This window comes from Sinohyriopsis cumingii, chromosome 6 (assembly GCF_028554795.1).
Source record: "Sinohyriopsis cumingii isolate HCF-2022 chromosome 6, ASM2855479v2, whole genome shotgun sequence".
Lineage (NCBI taxonomy): Eukaryota > Metazoa > Mollusca > Bivalvia > Unionida > Unionidae > Sinohyriopsis > Sinohyriopsis cumingii.
Window position 1 is genome coordinate 13175729 of NC_142966.1, and position 7944 is coordinate 13183672.

Genomic DNA, 7944 nt, shown 5'->3' on the forward strand with positions numbered 1-7944 from the left:
TACATTAGGTATTATGTATCTATTGAGTCGATTGGTACATTAAGTAGTATTTATCATTTCACTCTTTAGTTGATACATAAGTTAGTATCGATCTATTCAGTCTTCAGTTGATACATTAGGTAGTATTTATCTTTTTAATCAATTGATACATAAGTCGCATTTATTTATTCACTCTTCGTCATTTGATATATTTGGTAATAATTATCTGTTCAATCGGTTCATAGATTAAGTAGTTTGTATCTTTTTTACGATTAAGTTTATAAGTTAGATAGTGTTTATCTATTCAGTACGTTCATACATTTGGTGGTAGACTTGTATTGATTTCTCAATTTATACATTAGGTAGTATCTATATATTCATTTTTTTAGTTGATACAATAGAAAGAATTTAAATATTATTCTTCGGCAGCTACCTTAAGTAGGGTAACATTCAGCTGTTCAGTCGGTTGATACGTCATGTATATATCTACTCAATCATGTAATATATATCCATTTAGTCGGTTGATACATCATGTAGTATATATCTGTTCAGTCGGTTGATACATCATCTATGATATATCTAGTCAATCGGTTGATATATCATGTATTATATATCCATTTAGTTGGTTGATACATCATGTAGTATATATATATTCAGTCAGTTGATACATCATGTAGTATATATCCATTTAGTCGGTTTACATCTCATCTAGTATATATCTAGTGAATCGGTTGATATATCATGTAGTATATATTTAGTCAATCCCTTCATACATCATGTAGTATACATCTATTTAGTCCGTTGACACATCATGTAATATAGATATATATATATATATATATATATATATATACACGTTTTAGGTGCGTTGTGGGCAGTCATCCCGAAAGTGGGTTTACGGGAAGGACATGATATAGTTTACATTTCAAATCAAAATACATATACATAGGTTGTATTTCTTACATAGTAATTATGTATATGTTGAAAATAAGTATATACACTTATGTTATAGTCCTATTCATGTTTTCGGTTCGTGGGCAGATATATATATTTCATGGGCAGTTTTGACCTTTAGGTTGAAGATGACAAAGTAACTGCCCAAAAATACGTTCACGAAGAACAAACATATAGCATTCTGCCCGTGAATACGGCTACGGGAACAATATATAGCGTACTGCCCACGAATACGTTCACAAGTAACAAATATATAGCATGACTTTCCGGTGTGCGCGCGCAAAATGGTTGTCAAGACACGACGATAAACATTAATCTATTAAAGCATCCTTTGCAATGGCCAGCGTACATATAGCGACGTGAGGTTCGTTTTTCACAGCTTGCTTGAAATAAATGGATGATTATATATCCAGTGTAACAACTTGTCTTGACAGCTTATGGATGCTAATGTTTGACATTTATTTTGAAGATGAGTGTTCACTGCTTGTTGATGAATTCGTAGCTTCTGTTAATCGATGCTATAGCTCAATTTAACTGTCATACACTGATATGTTTAAGTCTGCTTGCACAGTTAACTATGCAGAGTTATGGAAATATAACAAATTGGTTTTAATAACTTTCAGAGTTTGTTTTACTATTACTCAATATTTGTTTCAAGTACTATAAAGGCTGTGATAGGTTGGGTGGCTTAGATTACAAATCAGGCCCTTCTCACTTGGGGGGGGGTGGGTACTGCCCATTATGAATATTACTGGTCCTAGATGTCCAACCTGATATTTATGACATATAGGTTCAACATCTTACTGCCAGCAGAAATGGTGTTCTGTAGTATTTTTCCCAGTCAATAGTTTATGGATATATTATGTCATGTACTATGCTTGTTTAATTCTCTCATCTCAGTTCTGACGTTACCATTGAATGCTATAATGTTCCCAGACATCTGGTATTCTTGGTTATTAAAATTATATATATACACAGATAACTGAAGGTGAGTTCTCATTATTCCCTAACAATTGTAATTAGTGGGGCTGTAGCAATTGATGGTCTGAGAATTCAAGTTAACTGGTTCAAAACTTGGGTAAACAACAAACTGTTTTCTTCCTTTGACAGGCATCATAAAGTTTTGCATCTTTGTCTTTCTGATGACTGTGGTACACAAGTTACAGACTTTGCCTTAGAATGAGCCTGATTTTTGATACTTGTTACTGAATGGGGTGGGGTAGGGAAGTAACAAAATTATTAAAGGTGGAATGTATGCAAACCATGCTGGAAATAGATATGTGCCAGCAACTGCAACATGTAAGCTTCAATCAATTTGGAAACTATAAGCTTTATCCTGTAAATATTAACAGTTCACACCCTGTATAAAAGGTGATTTTGTGTTTGATTAACTGGAACTGTTAATTTATTATGTTAAGGAATTTATTGTTTTAACCCTAGTAAATGTAATATAATTAGGTCAAAAGTTCCAGTTTGTTTATTGTTTCCAGAGTTGATTATTGTAACTGGAAGAACCTGTTTCTAAGTGTTAAATGAAACGAAAGAGATATTGTTTACTCAAGTGATATAAAATAAAAGTTTAAAATGAACTGAAAGAAATATTGTTTATTCAAGTGATACAAAATAAATGCAAAAGTGTATATTCATTAAGAAGTGTATTGTCAATTGCAAATAAATGAAGATTTATCTTATTTTGTTCTTTACTTGTGTACAAAATTATACCTGGATTGGGCAATAATTACTTGGACTCCATTTGGAAAAGAAAAATCTATATGTCCTAAATACCTAATGTTCATATCATAATGCTCTTTTAATGGATGATTATGCTTTTCAGCTGACGTTACCATATTGCCAAGTGAACTAATAGTATGGCCTTCGGTGTGGCCCACTAATCACATTTGTAAATGAATTATGCATACAATAGAGAAATAGCTCTTAAAATATCTTATGAGTTGAACAATCTGTGTACACAAATAAACATGAAGCAAATCTTTGAACTTGTATGCCACACATGCAAGTGAATTGGTGGTTTTCATATGTAACTTGTGTACTCTTATGGCTTTTGTCTATATTACTTTTAGCCATTTCTATTCACACACCAGAACACAACCTTTTTTGTCTGATTCAGGTACTAATGCAAAACTTATTTCAGCTGTAACTGAAGTATACAGAATTTTTCCTGACGTTGAGGCCTACTGTGTAGACAGTATAGCTGTAAGTCATCAAATCAAATGGAAGACAACAGTGTGCAGTTGAAGAAAATGATATATACCCAGTACCATTTAGAGTTATCTTAAAGAAAAGTCACAATGCACACTGATACAAGCAGTTTTAGAAAATGCATTTGTTCCACATACATTTTAACTTAACCCAAAAGTTCAGTCTCTTGCCTAAAATTCAATCAGATGTATGCATTTATTCCATAAAACACAAAGATATAATGAACCAGATCATTTTCATTATTGAGTTAGGTAGTAGGCTATGTTAAAGAGTGCAATCACTTTATCGATTTTTTTTTCCATTACATTTTTATTTATTATAAAATGACATTTCTTAGTGGAGTGCTAGCAACTGTAACTTGAGGAATATTTTGTACATGCTGGCCTAAGTGTCATGAATATACTGTGCTACATTTTGCTTTATTAGGTATAATACTATCATGAGACTTGCTTGATTAAATCCTGAATTTGTCAGTTACACTTACAAGTCCACTGGTAGAATTTAAAATCTGTGACAGTTTGGGAACTTTTTTTGCAGTAACTGCAAATCACTTTGCCTTCACAGTCAATGAATTCAAGCCATTGATAATTGTCAAACCATTGTGACTGAAAATGTGATTGTCTCTTAGTTGTGTCCTATTTGATAATTTTGCTGCCACAGAGTCTGGATTGTGTCTCTGAAGAAATAGTTCATCTAGACTCTGTTGCAGTATTACATTTTATATGTTCAATTTAATGAATTTTCTTTCTTTGAATCATTCTTATGTCATAACTTGCGAAAATAGTTTAGTTAACAATATTTATTCAAACAGAAAAGATAACCTCACTTGACAAATCATCCTACTAAAGTGATCATGGCATACACTTTTATCTTTGAAATTCAAATATTGCCCACTCGTTAATTAACATAACTAATATTGCACATTGAAGGTGATCATATGTATCATCAGTTTAAAAAAAATAAAGACATAATACTATCATTTAATCACTGCATACAGGAAACAGACACTTGTGTCTGTAAAATGCCTTTCATTGGATTACTTTGGTTTATTAAAACCAAACAGCAATCCACTCAGGATTTTCTAGGATAGATACAGAGAATATATTATGGTCATTCAGAACGCTATCAATACATCAGACCAGATTGTTTTTATTATTATTTAGGCAAAATAACTTAGTAAGTCAGATGGCAAACATGAGGATGGTGATAGGTTATGTGGAATTTGCATTGAATCATCTGATCCCAGAAGATTTGATACAATGTCACTGGCTGTGGTAATCATCAAGTGCAGTTGCACGGCACCATAAGACTTATCAAGATACCATAAGCTAGAAAGATGAAGAAAAAGAAAAACGATGACCCAAAGACAAATCCTGCAAACTGTGTGCAAAAATGATTCCACAGATTATAGATGAAAACTTTACTATATTTAGCTTCAAGATATTAATAAATTCGGATTACTTCCTCCAGTCTGCTACAGTAATTCATGCCCATTGCACTCATAAATTGATTATAGTCCTTGCAGTATTTTGTGTGGGCCACAATATTTTAATTGATGCAGCTGATGCTCCATTCTTCAGTTCAGTGTTGATTCAAACATAGCAATGTCCCTTTGGGATGTGTGCATAAATAAAGAATGCCTGTCCCTTCATTACCACACTTGTTGAATTTATCGTGTCTCTCTGAAAACTGTACCATGTGAGAAAGAATTTTATAAACAAACTGGACATAAGTATTGCTAGACATATACTCAGACCTGAGACTTCATAAAAGACTGCTTACTTGTGAGGCATTATTAGTGCTAGGGCTTGAGGTAATAACTTGCTATATGTTTGGTAAGGCAAAATAAGGGGCCTTATGACTTAAATTGAAACTGTGAAAAAACAAAAGGTTCAAATGCAATAAACTTTTGTTTTTCCTCATTTGTTATATTACAGTGCCATGAAAGGTCATTTCTTTTATCTTTTTAATCCCTTGCCAATTTTAAGTCATCATCACTAACCAAGTCTCTAAATCAATTCTTGGCATATTTAGCTAAAATGGTGTCTACTGTTCCATTATATCATTGATTGTTTAGCTTGCTTGTATGGAGCTTAACACCATTTTTCAGGACATCATAGACTTTACATGGCAGCCAACATATTTATTGGAAGAAATCAACACACATAACGCTACTGGCAAGCTTTCTCATATACACACATTGGTTGGACTAGAGAGAGTTGATTAGTGATGTGTATGCCTAGACCATTCTATAATCCAGGGCCCCATGATTGAATACAGCTTAAAGAAATTAACCCTAATTCAATTTCCTTGTTGCATTTAAATCATAACACCCACCATGCAAAGTGACACATGTCTCAAGATTTTCAAATTTGTATATGTTTTGCAACTTTTAATTCTGAGTTGATGCATGTGGATGTGGAAATTCAGTTACTGAATACTTAGCTACTTATATAAGGAGCTCTCACACTGGTAAAAGCATGCAATTGGGATTGTATTTGCAAGAGGGCAATTAATTGTTCAAAATACTGTTTTAGCTAACTACATATGCGAAGGGTTGATGTATAAAAAAGAGGATCAAGAAATCCTAGCTGGTAAAGATAATTGTATCCAACTTGACAGAAAGTGAGAAGGCCTTTTAATTTTGTACAGCAGTTTCATTAAGGAACCAACTATAATACCATTAGAAGTTTATGAGCAGCAAAAACCACATTTAGGACCAACTAGACATCAAAACCATATGCATAGTTCCATTTACGGCCAACCAGACATCAAATAGGTCATCTAGTGAAAGCACAATGTCAAAATGACCAGCCATCTAGGAGAAGTAGCAAGGAAGGGGTTTTCCAGATGCCCATTAAAACAGCCATATTGGAGGTTAGATTGGCACTATTTTCATTTACGTCCAACTAGACATAAGAAGTCTTTCACTGATATGACGATTCATTCAGGAGAAGTAGTTATACCAAGATTTTCAGGATGGCCACATTGGTGGCCTTATAGGATGTCTGTACAGCACCATAATTCTCATTCAGGACCTGCTAGACATCAACATAAGTATTTTGTACACATGTTGACACGCTGACACAATTATCCATTCAGAAGTAGCGATAAAAAGTTTCTTAATATGGCTACTGTGGCAACCACATTGTATGTGTGAGTGGCACCATCTTGTTTTTTCTTCCAGATATTTTCACACAAATATCATATTTAAAGATAACATGAATTCATACAAGATCTTGTCAGTTTATTTCATAACAGATTTTTCCCTCATATTAATATAACCTTTTGAAAACATTTATACATTATAGTTCTAGAAATTTTTCATGCTCTCAGAAACTATTAAAATCACAGCAGAAAGTGTTATGTTATAACTTTATTCAGCACTGAAAAATATTTATGAACTCTTAAAGTTTTTTCCCCTATATTAACTTAATTTAATGAAGATTTTCAGACTATAACCTTTCCATTGGATTTATTTTTTCAAACATGGCGTAAAAAGTATGTTATAGTAACCAATTTTTACATTGCCTTCACCATTGCAGAAATCTCTATAATCAATTTCCTAGTAAAGAAAAGCCACGAAAATAAATGGACAGTTAATATTCACTTCAGGATCACAGACCTGAGGCAAATATGTCATTGTTAAATCAAACATTTTTATTGTGTTTCCTTAGACCTAAATATATATATATACTTGCTGTTACTCTAAACGAAGGCTGGTGATCCAGTTGATAACCTTTTGGGGGTTTTAAGGATGTCTTTAAAATTAAGGCCTTAAAAATGTTGAGATCTTATATTAAAAATGACAATTTGAGCCTTGCAGATTCATGTCCACAGTTGCCCAAATAAAATAAAAAGGGGGGGGGGGGTGCAAGGGGCAAGCTTGTTGGTGTGTTATAAAATAACTGACTTATCATCGGTGTGCTGACAGGTGATGTGTAATTAAATCACTGTTGTAATATTAATAATGAGTGAGTCTGCACAAAGGAATTTCATACAGCTAAACTAGCTCAACAACTAGAGGCAATTAAGAAATATATCCACATTCGTGATTCTGTCAAATGGCAGATACAACAGCATCAGGAAGCTCAAGTGGCATTTACAGAAGGTAAAGAGCCGCTATACTTGTTATCTTTTTAGGGATGTGCTTGGATTTTGCCCTCAAGCTGGAGCAGTCATAGGATATATAATAAATCGCCACGGTCGGAATTTATCCCCAAGCTGGGGTAATCGATGGGTAAAGTCTTATCCACAGTCGGGGTTTTATTCAAGCTTCAGGTGCAAGTTTTTGTGCATCTCCATGCCCTTGCATAAAACACAGTTACACGTTTTTTTATATAGATATTTTTCAGTTGTAGACAGGAATAATAAGTATTTGCGAGTGTTTGAAATGAATGGGTTCATTATGAATTGAGTGGCACTACATTTCAAAAGCAAAATTGGATTGAAATGCAAGAACTGTAGTATGGAATTAGTGTTGGTTCTGGATCGTAGAATGGAATTGTGTGTGTGTGATTGGATTTTTAACGTAGCTTGAATAATTTTTCAGTCATATTGCTACGATGTCTGCAGTGTGGCAGTTTATAGTGATGTATAGCACTGGGGCATCATGCTGCAAACATGTAGTATGATGTTGCACCCAGTCACATTATCCTGACACCAGGCCGATCAGTCCTAACACTAACCTCTTAATGCTGAGCGTCTAGTGAGGTAGCTGTTAATACCATTTTTGTAAGTCTTTGGTATGACTTGGCTGGGGTTTGAACCCATGACCTCCCGCTTCTGAGG